This window comes from Aotus nancymaae, unplaced genomic scaffold (assembly GCF_030222135.1).
Source record: "Aotus nancymaae isolate 86718 unplaced genomic scaffold, 86718_ANA_hifiasm-v0.15.2.pri h1tg000040l, whole genome shotgun sequence".
Taxonomy (NCBI): Eukaryota; Metazoa; Chordata; class Mammalia; order Primates; family Aotidae; genus Aotus; species Aotus nancymaae.
This window is the reverse complement of record NW_026988454.1, coordinates 12,415,711-12,430,162: the sequence shown is the minus strand read 5'-3', so window position 1 is coordinate 12,430,162 and position 14,452 is coordinate 12,415,711.

Genomic DNA, 14,452 nt, shown 5'->3' with positions numbered 1-14,452 from the left:
GACTCCTTTCCTCCCTCACCCCCAAAAAAATCCAAGACAGGAATTAGCAATATATTTTTATCTCAGTTTACCATAGGATCTTGGTTCATTAATATTTGTTGGTTGTTTATTTTTAGGAACATGAAACATCTTTATCAATGCTTCTCCTGTATCATCTCTCTTTTAAACAGCTGATATTTGATGGTGTATCTAAGCTCATTCCTTTTGGTATGATATGGCTTCCTTTTGGCATTGGTGGTATTTTAATGGGCAAAATAATACTGAGGTACTTGCTATTTAAAAACAAGAAGTGAGCATTTTAGTCATTCATTTCTTCATATTGTCTAAGCTCTACCCTTCCAAGTTAGGTCACCCAAGTGCTATCTGCCTGGAGAATGTTAGTGTTTCCCTTTCTGTAGAAGTGGTTTGACAAATTCCCAATACATTAACATGTTTTTGACCTTTATCCAGGGTCAATCTAAGAAATGGCTTTGTGAAGAATACCTCTTCATCATTTGTAAAATTGCTATTAAACACAATGTTAGTTTGTTTCTTACAAAACACACTTGCATTTAATTCCTCTGATTTTCTTTCTTTTTCTTTTAAGTTTGGGAATGTTTGTCAATTTTTCTTATGTTATTGTAGTCTTCATTTATGATAAAATGAGAATTATATCACCCATTCCATTTTCTCATTACTCAGCCTCTAGGAAATTCAGAGTATATGTTTATATGAAATTTAATAATTATTTAGCCCAGATTTCTGGTATAATACCAACATCATCACTATTAAGCATTACATCACATCATTACTTTGTATTTCTTTGTGAACGAACTTTAATCCTGTTATGGATTTAATTGTAATTTCTGAACTTGTATTTCTTATCAAACAGCAGCAAGTCTCCAAATTTGTCATTGGAAAGCTTTTCACTCCTGTGCTATTGCCTACTGAAGCATTTCTCAAATGTTTAAAAACTGTCCCTAAAGGCAGAAAGAATGAATGAAAATCCTGAAGGGGTTTGGGAGTGTATCTCAAGTAGCTCAGTGCAGGCATAATATTTCTTTGTAGTTTTATGTTTTATCTCCTCTAAAACATATCTGTATTTTTTAGAGATAAAAAGATAATTTTTAAATCACTTACCATTCAACATACTTAAGTTTTCCTCTTTAAATCTTTGGGTAAAATTAATACTCAAGATAGGTGTACTATTTTTATCTTGTGACTTTGAAACCCCTTGGATTCCTGACACTAAATGTAACACAAGAGAGACATTGAGAGCTTAAAGTAAACCTGCATATAACTTTTCCCAATCCTTCATTTCCTGTGTAATGAAACTTGGGTACAGAAAAGATCAACCATGATCTCCCAGAATAGATTTTGCTTCTGGTTTCCTGGACCAGGGGACTTCCTGTTACATCACAGGCCTCATTCTAGGGCCTTGCAGCCTGATGAATCCTACAAGGAGGCAGGATTAGATGATTTGCAGCTCCCTTTCCAGCCCCACTACTTTGTTTTTGTGCTTCTGAAAGCCATGACTACACTGAGATTCAATCCCAGCACTTTGGGAGGCCAAGACAGGTGGATCACAAGGTCAGGAGTTCGAGACCAGCCTGGCCAACATGGTGAAACCCCATCTCCACTACAAATATAAAAATTAGCTGGGCGTGGTGGCGGACACCTGTAATCCCAGCTACTTGGGAGGCTGAGGTAGGAGAATTGCTTGAATCTGGGAGGTGGAGGTTGCAGTGAGCTGAGATGGTGCCATTACACTCCAGCCTGGGCAACAAGAGCAAGACTCCATCTCAAAAAAAAAAAAAAAAAAAAAAAAAAGTAATTAAAGACACCGATAGCTGCCCTGAAGATGCCCAACGTTGTGTAAAGTAGTTTGCATCCTAAACACACGGCTCACATGTGAATATTTTGAAGGATGCAGCAATGCTCCTAGAATACTCTGTACACAGAGGTGGGTGAAAGTTTACATTTAAATTTCAACTTTCTGTTCACCTCTATTTTTATATCAGAATGTAAATGTCACGAAGACAGATATCAACAGGGGAATATCGTTTGTATATATCAGTTCCTGGATATAGAGTCAGGTCCCTGAGTTTTTATGCTTTATTTAGTGCTGTCCAATAGAGCTTTCTGGGGTGCTGCAAATGTTTAATATCTGCTCTATGCAGGATATTAGCCACAAGCCTCATGCGGCTATTGAGCACATGAAGTGTGGCTAGTGTAACCGAAAATCTGAATTTTATTTATTTATTTATTCATTTTTATTTACTTATTATTTTGTGGAGGATGAAGTCTTGTCTTGCTCCGTCACCCAGGCTGGAGTGCAGTGACACGATCTTGGCTCACTGCAGCCTCCGCTTCCTGGTTTCAAGTGATTCTCCTGCCTCAGCCTCCCAAGTAGCTGGGATCACATGTGCCTGCCACCACGCCCAGATAATTTTTGTATTTTTAGTAGAGACAGTTTCACTATGTTGACCAGGTTGGTCTCACACTCCTGACCTCAAGTGATCCACGTGCCTTGGCCTCCCAAAGTCCTGGGATTAAAGGATGAGCCACCTTGCCCGGCCTGAAGATCTCAATTTTAAAAATTAATTTAAATAAATTTAAGTAGCACATATGGCGTCTGGTGACCGTATTGGACAATGCAGCCTCTAGTCTTATAAAAGAGGGGAGATATAGAACTTGGAGGAATGAGGTGATCAACTTTCAAAACACAGATGTGAAGAATAGGCAAGTCATTTTCTTTTACTTGAAGTCTTTCCAAAGATATCAAATTAATCATTGTTAATCATATTAAGAAATATCTCAGGAGAGGAAAAATATTTATCTTTTTCTTAAAAAAAGACAATTTAGTGACAGTCATAAAATTAACTGCTTTAAAACGGGGGGAAAAAGTGAACACTAATGCCATCTTGTGGATTCTGGATGCTGGGACATGCTCAGGCTTTGCGAATGTGTGCTCAGTGACAAGCCATGAAGTCCAGACAGTGGTCACAACTGCCTTTCAATTATGTGTTTTGAATGCTTTTGCATGAATTATAGCCAGAGGACTTCAAAGAATACCCACACGTTAAAAATCAATCTTGAAAAAATAAATAGCCTTTTATTTTTGATTGACTTGAGTGGCTGATAAAGGATGGGCAACTGTCTGAATTCAGTAACGAGTTTTTGAAAGAAAAAAAAAAACAATCATAGTTGACTCCTGTTTTGCTTCATTTCCACAACAATAATTTAAAAAATTTACCCACTGCCTTCCTTTACCTCTTTAAAGTATCATGGAAAAGAAAAAGGAGATGCAAAAAAATGTTTAGAATTTTTCAAGATCCTTGATTCAAAACAAAACTAGCTTTCTATATTTTAAATATCTGCAAATGTTTCTGATGTCCTGTATAGTTATATTTGCTTAAACACATACCAACACACACACACACACACACACACACACACACCCCTGCAGTTATTCAGTTCCCTTTTCTCATCTCATATTCCTTTCATTACATAAGTTGTAGGACCCTCTAGCACAAGAACTCTGCCTTTGGTAGCACTGTGCTGGTCAAATATTAAGTGTAGTTTATACTTATTAATTGATTTGTCTCCTGGATTCCCTTCAGCTAAGGCTCTCACAGACACTCTCCTGGCACAAATAAGGTTATAGGAATTGTTTTTATCCTATACAATGCTTATCTGATAAAGTTAAAAGGTAATAAAAATGATTTTGCACATATGATGGAGACGAGGAGGAAAAGTTCTGTGTAATTATGATGAGACATAAGGAAGATGAGATGATTATATATACTTTTTTCTTTCTATCTTGCCCAGAATGGTGCTGAGGATTGGTATTGGAGACATCTTTTAAATATGGTAACAATAAATAGCCTTTAGATTATTTGTTTGGAAATTTAAATATCATTGTTGTGTTAGGGTGTTTAATAAGCCTAAACTGAAGGGAGGACATTGTAATTAATGGAAAATTTGAATTTAGAATTCTGGAAATTTAATCTAGAAAGTAATAAATCATGTGCATTGATGAATCCATAAAGCAGAGATTGAAGAGAAGGGAGGAGGGACACCAGAAGCTCAAGCATCAAAAGACTATTTGTCTCCAAAAAAGAATTTCTTGGTGCTATAAAGTGGAAAAGGAAGACACAATACTATTCTATAGAAAGAAATTGCAGGATTTTGAACATATTGTGATGAACATAAAATGCAATATGTGCTGTAAAAGATAAAAACATCAAGTCCGAGGCAGCAAGTTCAATAGAAATGGATGAGGAAGAGTAGCTAAAACTGTAATAAGAGACGCGGTCATTTAGGTTCCAGTGGAATCGGGAGAGGGAAAGAGCTTCCTAGATCATTGACATAAAAAGAAAATGGAAGGCTTAACTTTCAGTGGGAATAGGAGAACACATAGGCACGGAAAAAGATATCTGAGAAATAAGAGACATATCAAGTGTAATTCTCAAGATATAGAAACAACAGCATTACTAAAGACACTAAGGCTGACAATAATAAAGTTTAACATGTGAAAACCAGGATCATTTCAAATGAAAGGAAAGAGTTCTTCCTCTGCCTTATTTCCTGTTTCAGGAATAATTTTATTGTCCAAACAAAAGTCAACAAAATAATAGTAACAGATTTTAAAGGTTTGTACAACAAGAACTTAAAAGGAACATAACTTATCTTGGGAGACATTCATGAAAGAAAACTCAATGTTAGTATATGTCAATTCATTTTTTTTCTGTGATAGAATAAAAGTAAAAATGGTAACGCCAATGAGGAAAAGTTATCTTTATCATATACATTTAAAAGACAAAAATTAATCTTTTCATTTCTGGCAAGGCAGACTAGATAATTTGAAAACTTACCTGCAACTAACATCTAGACATGCAGGATAAAATGTAATAAAAATTATTTGAAATACAGAGCTGAATTTGAAAGAAAACATGATATAGGGGCCAAAAAGTAAGAGAGAAATGAAAATCACTCTAGTAAGTGTGAGCTGAAACTGTGTGACCCGAGAGTATTTGAGTGTCACAGAAACACTTATATAGAGATAAGAAAAATTGGGGCTTAGCAGGAAGAGAGGTAGAATTGATATAGCTTATAGCATCATACAGCCAAGACCCTTCCTTAAAGGGCTATGTGCTTAGTGAAACATAATATCAAAAAAGTTCTCCATATTAGCTCTGAAAGATTATGAAGATGATTGCATGTCTCAGACTTAACCCTTGGAATTAATAAACATAGGCATAGCTTCATATTGATTTGGGGACCGAATTTATATTGTCTGTTTTGTCTGGAAACCTCAAGCTAAGAGATGAACATAAAATGACTCTAGGCTGGTGATAGTCCTGGGACTCCTAGCAGTGAAAAAAATCACAAGGAATACTTAAAAAATCCACATGAAAGATATTTCACTGATAAAGATCCTATCATCCAAATAATGAGCTCATAATATTTCAAAACTCAAGATAAAATAGTCCATCATGTGCAAAAGTCAGCATAAAAAATAAAGACTATCACACATTGAGACTTTGAGATAAAAAGATTGCAATATAAAATAAAATATTAAAAAATTAGGTTTAGTGTGTATAAAGGTGTTAGAAATGTTAGAAAAGGAAACTAATAGATTTTCATGAAATTAAAAATACAGTGTTTGAAATAAAAAATCTAATAAGTTACACAGCAGAATATAAATTAATAAATTGTAAGATATATTTGAAGGAATTGTTCAGTGTTAAGCACAAAGATAAAGAGATGAAAAACACAAAAGAGAAGTTGAGAGACATGGAGAACAGAATGGCAAGTTTCAACACTGTAAATAGGAGATGTAGAAGGAGAAATCTGTGAGAATCGCTGAGAGGTAATATTCAAAGTTTAAACATTTTCCTGGTTGAAGATTTTCTAGAACTGATGAGAGACATCAATCTTCAGATTCAAAGCATATAGTGAATTTCTAGTAAGATAAAATAAATTTTATATCTACAAATAGTTTGTTTAAAAAAAGCAGAACACCAAAAAAAACCTACTAATTCACAGCAATTAGGTTGTCTTCACACTTCCAATTGGCAACAAAAGCAAGCAGAAATCAAAGAAATAAGATTTCAAGGAACTCTGAGAAATAGCTTTCAACTAGATTTCTATACCCAGCTAAGCTATGGTTTAAGTGTGAGATTAAAAGAAAATTTCAGAAAGAGTAAAAAGAAATGAACAAAGCCTCCAAGAAATATGGGATTTTGTGAAAAGACCCAATCTACATTTGATAGGTGTACCTGAATGTGATGAAGAGAATGAATCCAAGCTGGAAAACACTCTTCAGGATATTATCCAGGAGAACTTCCCCAACCTAGCAAGGCAGGCCAACCTTCAAGTCCAGGAAATACAGAGAACACCACAAAGATATTCCTCAAGAAGAGCAACCCCAAGGCACATAATTGTCAGATTCACCAGGGTTGAAATGAAGGAAAAAATGCTAAGGGCAGCCAGAGAGAAAGGTAGGGTTACCCACAAAGGGAAGCCCATCAGACTCACAGTGGATCTCTCAGCAGAAATCCTACAAGCCAGAAGACAGTGGGCGGGGGGCCGATATTCAACATCCTTGAAGAAAACTTTCAACCCAGAATTTCATATCCTGCCAAACTAATCTTCATAAGTGAAGGAGAAATAAAATCCTTTATGAATAAGCAATGGCTCAGAGATTTCATCACCACCAGGCCTGCTTTACAAGAGCTCCTGAAAGAAGCACTAAACATAGAAAAGAACAACCAGTGCCAGCCACTCCAAAAATGTACCAAATGGTAAAGAGCATCATCACAATGAAGAAACTGCATCAACGAATGGGCAAAACAGCCAGCTAGCATCAAAATGGCAGGATCAAATTCACACATACAGTATTAACCTTAAATGTAAATAGGTTAAATGCCCCAATCAAAAGACACAGACTGGCAAATTGGATAAAAAGTCAAAAACCATCCATGTGCTGTATCCAGGAAACCCATCTCACATGCAAGGATACATATAGGCTCAAAATAAAGGGATGGAGGAAGATCTAGCAAGCAAATGGAGAGTGAAAAAAAAGCAGGAATTGCAATCCTAGTCTCTGATGAAATAGACTTTAAAGCAACAAAGATCAAAAGAGACAAAGAAGGGCATTACATAATGGTAAAAGGATCAATGCAACAAGAAGAGCTAACGATCCTAAATATATACACACCCAATACAGGAGCACCCAGATACATAAAGCAAGTTCTTGATGACCTATAAAGAGACTTAGACTCCCACACAATAATAGTGGGAGACTTTAACACTCCATTGTCAATATTAGACAGATCAATGAGGCAGAAAATTAACAAGGATTTCCAGGACTTGAACTCAGACCTGGACCAAGCAAACCTAACAGACATTTACAGAACTTTCCACCTCAAATCCACAGAATATATATTCTCAGCACCACATCACACCTACTCTAAAATTGACCACATGATTGGAAGTAAATCACTCCTCAGCAAATGCAAAAGAATGGAAATCGTAACAAACAGTCTCTCAGACGACAGTGCAATCAAGTTAGAACTCAGAATTCAGAAACTAACTCAGAACCACACAACTTCATGGAAACTGAACAACTGGCTCTTGAATGTTGACTGGATAAACAATGTTGACTGGATGTTGAAGCAACATCAAAAAAACTCAAAAGCTAGCAGAAGACAAGAAATAACTAAGATCAGAGCAGAACTGAAGGGGATAGAGATATAAAAAACCCTTCAAGAAATCAATGAATCCAGGAGCTGTTTTTTGAAAAGATCAACAAAATAGACCACTAGCCAGATTAATAAAAAAGAAAAGAGAGAATAATCAAACAGATGCAATAAAAAACGATAAAGGGGATAGCACCACAGATTCCACAGAAATACAAACCACTATCAGAGATTACTACAAACAACTCTATGCACATAAACCAGTAAACCTGGAAGAAATGGATAAATTCCTGGACACTTGCACCATCCCAAGCCTAAACCAGGAAGAAGTCTAAACCCTGAATAGACCAATAACAAGGACTGAAATTGAGGCAGCAATTAATAGCCTACCAACCAAAAAAAGCTGAGGTCCAGATGAGTTAACAGCTGAATTCTACCAGACACACAAAGAAGAGCTGGTACCACTCCTTCTGAAACTATTCCAAACAATCCAAAAAGAGGGAATCCTCCCCAAATCATTTTATGACACCAACATCATCCTGATACCAAAACACAGCAGAGACTCAATAAGAAAAGAAAACTTCAGGCCAATATCCATGATGAACATAGATGCAAAAATCTTCAATAAAATACTGGCAAACCGATTACAACAGCACATCAAAAAGTTATACATCACAATCAAGTAGGCTTCATCCCGGGGATGCAAGGCTGCTTCATATGCAAGTCTATAAAGGTAATTCACCACATGAACAGAACCAAAGACAAAAACCACATGATTATCTCAATAGATGCAGAGAAGGCCTTCAACACAATTCAACAGCCCTTTATGCTAAAAACTCTCAATAAACTAGGTATCAACAGAACATATCTCAAAATAATAAAAGCTGTTTACAACAAACCCACAGCCAATATCATACTGAATGGGCAAAAACTGGAAGCATTCCCTTTGAAATCTGGCACTACACAAGGATACCCTCTCTCACCACTCCTATTTAATATAGTATTGGAAGTTCTAGCCAGAGCAATCAGAAAAGGAAAAGAAATAAAGGTTATTCAATTAGGAAAGAAGGAAGTCAAATAGTCTCTATTTGCAGATGACATGATTGTGTATTTAGAAGACCCTATTTTCTCAGCCCAAAATCTCCTGAAACTGATAAGCAACTTCAGCAAAGTCTCAGAATACAAAATCAATGTGCAAAAATCACAAGCATTCCTCCACACCAATAACAGCCTTAAAGAGAGCCAAATCAAGAATGAACTGCCATTCACAATTGCTACAAAGAGAATAAAATACCTAGGAATACAACTAACAAAGGATGTAAATGACCTCTTCAAGGAGAACTAGAAACCACTGCTCAGCGAAATAAGAGAGGATGCAAACAGATGGAGAAACATTCCATGCTCATGGGTAGGAAGAATCAATATTGTGAAAATGGCCATACTACCCAAAGTAATTTATAGATTCAATGCTATCCCCATCAAGCTACCAATTACCTTCTTCACAGAACTGGAAAAAACCACCTTAAACTTCATATGGAACCAAAAGAGAGTCCACATAGCCAAGTCAATTCTAAGCAAAAAGAACGAAGCTGGAGGCATCACAGTACCTGACTTCAAACTATAGTACAAAGCTACAGTAATCAAAATAGCATGGTACTAGTACCAAAATAGACTTGTAGACCAATGGAACAGAACAGAGGCCTCAGAGGCAACGGCACACATCTACAACCATCTGATCTTTGTTAAACCTGACAAAAACAAGCAATGAGGAAAAGATTCCCTGTTTAATAAATGATGTTGGGAAAACTGGCTAGCCATGTGCAGAAAGCAGAAACTGGATGCCTCCTGACACCTTACACTCAAATTAACTCCAGATGGATTAAAGACTTAAACATAAGACCAAACACCATAAAAACCCTAGAAGAAAACCAAGCAAAACCAATCAGGACATAGGCATAGGCAAGGACTTCATGACTAAAACATCAAAAGCATTGGCAACAAAAGCCAAAATAGACAAATGGGATCTAATTAAACTCCAGAGCTTCTGCATAGCAAAAGAAACAATCATTAGAGTAAACTGGCAACCAACAGAATGGGAAAATTTTTTTGCAATCTACCCATCTGACAAAGGACTTATATCCAGAATCTACAAAGAACTAAAACAGATTTACGAGAAAAAAACCAAACAAACCCATTCAAAAGTGGGCAAAGGATATGAACAGACCCTTTCAAAAGAAGACATATATGAGGCCAACAAACATGAAAAAATGCTCATCATCACTGGTCATTAGAGAAATGCAAATCAAAAACACATTGAGATGCCATCTCATGCCAGTTAGAATGGCGATCATTAAAAAAATCTGGAGACAACAGATGTTGGAGAGGATGTGGAGAAATAGGAACACTTTTACACTGTTGGTGGGAGTGTAAATTAGTTTAGCCATTGTGGAAGACAGTGTGGCAATTCCTCAAAGACCTAAAAATAGAAATTCCATTTGACCCAGCAATCCCATTACTGGGTATATATCCAAAGGATTATAAATTTTTCTAAGGACACATGCACATGTATGTTCATTGCAGCACTGTTTACAATAGCAAAGACTTGGAACCAACCTAAATGCCCATTGATGATAGACTAGACAGGGAAAATGTGGCACATATACACCATGGAATACTATGCAGCCATAAAAAACGAAGAGTTCTTGTCCTTTGTAGGGACATGGATGAACCTGGAAACCATCATTCTCAGCAAACTGACACAAGAACAGAAAATCAAACACCGCATGTTCTCACTCATAGGTGAGTGTTGAACAATGAGAACACATGGACACAGGGAGGGGAGCATCACTCACTGAGATCTGTCGGGGGACCAGGGGAGGGACAATGAGGGATAGGGAGTTGGGGAGGGATAACGTGGGGAGAAATGCCAGATATAGGTGATGGGGATGGAGGCAGCAAACCACGTTGTCATGTATGTACCTATGCAACAATCCTGCATGTTCTTCACATGTACCCCAGAACCTAAAATGCAATAAAATATATATATAAAAGAAATAGAAAATTTCAGACCAAAAAAACGAGGAGAATTTACACTTGCAACAAGATTGAAAGAAATATCAAAGAATGAAATACAGAAAGAAGAATAACATATTCAAAAGGAAGGTATGGCAATGATAAGTCAGCAAAATGTAAACATGAGTGAAATCTTAAGATAATGATGACTATGTGATGATTACTGTACATGTTAAAATTTTAAGGGCAATCAATAAAAGAAAAGAAATAGAATGTATGTATGTGTGTTTGTGTGTATTTGCATAAAATAACCACTTTTTCTTCTAAAGAATTGAGACATACTCCTATAACAAATTGATGCAATAGGAAAATGGCATGTTGCATTCTGTTTATACAACAATTATTTCATTTTTTACGTTCCATTTTTATGTTTCAGATTGCTTCTTAAAAATGGAAACATTTCCCTATGTATCTGAAATAACATTATTACATTTAGTAATCATTCCATTCTATCTCTTCATACCAATTATATAATGAAATTTTGCTTAACTGTTACAAAAATGTTTTTTGGAGCTGATTGTATTTTCCTAAGTGGAATCCAGTCCTTACATAATATCTGGTTATGTTTTTCCTCAAATTTCTTTTCATCCACAATCGCCCCTTTGTCCTTAACACTGATTTCTTGAGGAAACCTGGCCAATCTCACTGCATGGATTTGCTCATTGCAACCTTTTGGGTTTTGATGATCTTGTGCCTTTTTTTCATGTATTTAATGCAAACTGGAAGCTAGATAAAGAACTGGCGAACTCAAGATAAGTCTTGCTCTTGTCTAGACTACATTATCAGTGATGTCATGTATTTTATATTTATTTGACTAAGAAGCATATTAATGACTTTTTGGTCCATCTTAGTAATAATTTAACGGTGACAAGCTCTTCATTTTGCAGGTATATTTTTCCTTGTGACTGTGTAGTGCTCCTTTGGTATCAAAAATCTGTTTAGTTCCTGATCAGTCATTCCCTTAATAATAATTGATAATCTTTTCCTGAATAAAACATTTCATTTCAGAAGTGATAGTTTCTAATCCAATAATTCCTTCTAAGTATATTATCTGGGATTCTTCTAAAAACTAGCACTTTTTGCTACCATTGCATCAATTGAGACTATTTGGTTATCTTAATGTTCTTGCTTGAAAAACAGGAAGTGCTTAGTTTTCTTCCTTTTATTTAACAAATTTTTAAAGTAAGGAGTTACTTTAAGGTGACCTCCATTTTGATAACAGATGCATTTTTTTTACTTTCTCTTTTTTGAGTGTCATTATAAACACATGAATTTTCATAGATGCCAAGTGGTTCATACAACTACAATCATTATTCTTTTCAATACTCAAATTGACACTATTCTAGCCATTCAAGAACCTCTTCAAATGGAATCTTATGTCCTTTTTCACAGACCCCATGTATCTTGGAAATGTTCTAGCACACAAAATATTCCAGTCTCACGTTATAACTTATTTACTCAGACCTCCGCTCAGCCATTTCTCTGCAAGCACTCCTGTTCCTTTTAGTCTTGAATTATATTAAAGATTACAAGCTGAGCCGTAAGGAAGATCATCACTACTCTCACTACCATTCTTCTCAGCCATTTGAGTAGACAATATGAGAAGCAGTTACCAAGCTTATTTTACATTCACCTTCTTCCCCCTTTTTCCCTTTATTTTGCTACATCTGCACTGCCATATAACATTAAGTTCTTACAGCCACCCATATCCCTTAGTGTATCAGCTATCACAGTAAGTTTAAACAGACAAAACTCACCAGTTAGAGCACAGTTTCTCTTAAAGAGTTGCCTATGTACTGTTACAAGTAGTTCAAAAACATAGTTTAAAAGAATGAGAGTAAAGGAGGATACACAAGAAAAACACTAGGAAGAATGTAGCGTACCTATATTAATATCACCTTAAAGCAAAAAGCATTAGGAATAATGATGATTACTACATAATAGAGGAATAATTCTTGTGCAAAACACAACAATTCTACAATTGTACACAGCTAGCTACAAATTTTATGAAGGGAAGTTGTCAGAATTTGAGGAAGAAATTTGCATCTATAATTATACTGGAATATTTTGACATGTGTCTGGGATATTTTAACACATAAGGCAAAAACTTACTAAAACCATAGAGATTAAAATAAAAACTATAAGCAAGCTTCAGCTAATGGACATATATGGTATTTTGCAGACTATGGTTACAGAATGGACTTCCAAACACACATGGAGCATGTGCAAAAATATCACTTACTACGCCACAAAACTGTACCATCAAATACCAGAGAATCAGTGTCATATGAACGATGTTTTCTGACCAATAAAGTTAGAAATTGAAATCAATGTGATGAAGCATTAAACCTACCCTTCTAAATGACTCACAGAAGAAAACAATTACATATTAGCATTTGTGGACTGCAAATCAATCATTTCTTAGAAGGCAATGTTCAGCCTACATCTATGTCTATTTAGAAAGACCAAATGTGAAGGATCAGGCAGCCAACCCAAGAAGTCAGAAAGAGGAAAAGTGGGTTATGTAAAGAAAGCAGAAAGAAGAGAATAATAAACTTAAGTTCAAAGCTTAATAAAATACAAGACAATGTATAATGGATAGCATTGATGGAGGTAAACACTGTTCCTTGTAAAAAGACTAACAGCATAGAAGACTCCCAGGCAAGGACGATCAAGGGAAAATAAAGAATGGGCAAAACACAGAACAAAAAAATGTTAGGAGTGACAAAGGACATGTGACAACAGCTTCAGTGGGAGAGAAACTCTGTGCGGATCTTGCCTGCGGCTGTGTTCTGTGAGTAGCACAATCCCTGGCAGAGTGGGTGCTACATTAAGACTTGTTGAAAAACTGCACACGAAGCAATCCTCCTTGACACCTGCGGCATATTCATCACCAGTATATGAAACAAATTAATTTATTAAATTTCTTTCCATACGGAACCAGTACGATATGAAAAAAATCTAATGAAACTAATAAAATCTATGAAAAAAATATGAAAAAAACCTAATAGACATAGTTGAAGGCTGAACATTTCCTTCTAAGATTTTTTTCCACATGGAAAAAAATGATAACAGTAAGGGAGAGAAGAATTTTCTAAGGAATAAGGTGGTAGCTTTAGGAAGACTTAACAATAAGGGGCAATATAAGGCAAAAAAGTCAAAGTGTCATATAATTGAGCCTCTGCATATCTTCTTCATGAAAAATGCTTTTTGGGGTATCCTGCCCCAAAATGGGATGCTAAAGAGCTTTCAGAGATTCAATTACTCTTTTAAAGCAGTAGCTCCACAGTTTTCTTTTAAAAGCAAACTGAATTTACAACAAAGAGTGATATTTTTAATAATACAGTGATACATGAAAATAGAGACACACTCTTCTCTAGTAATAGGTGCTTTGAGGACTGTGTCACTGCAAAGGTTTTAAAAAGGGAAAACTGTGTCACAGAATTGCATGCACCTTCAAACAAAAATATTATTGAAGGATATTCCCTAAAGATAATTTTTTTCTTTCCCTAATTGTTTGAAGTGTTGCCAGGTTCCTGACAAAAAGAACATGAAAGGAAAATACTGAATAACACACACAGTATACATATTTATAACACTTCTCTCTATATAAATATACACACACACATTCATTTTGGACTCTGACATATTAACACTCAGTGCCTCCTTTTAAACCTTATTGCTGGGAACAAATG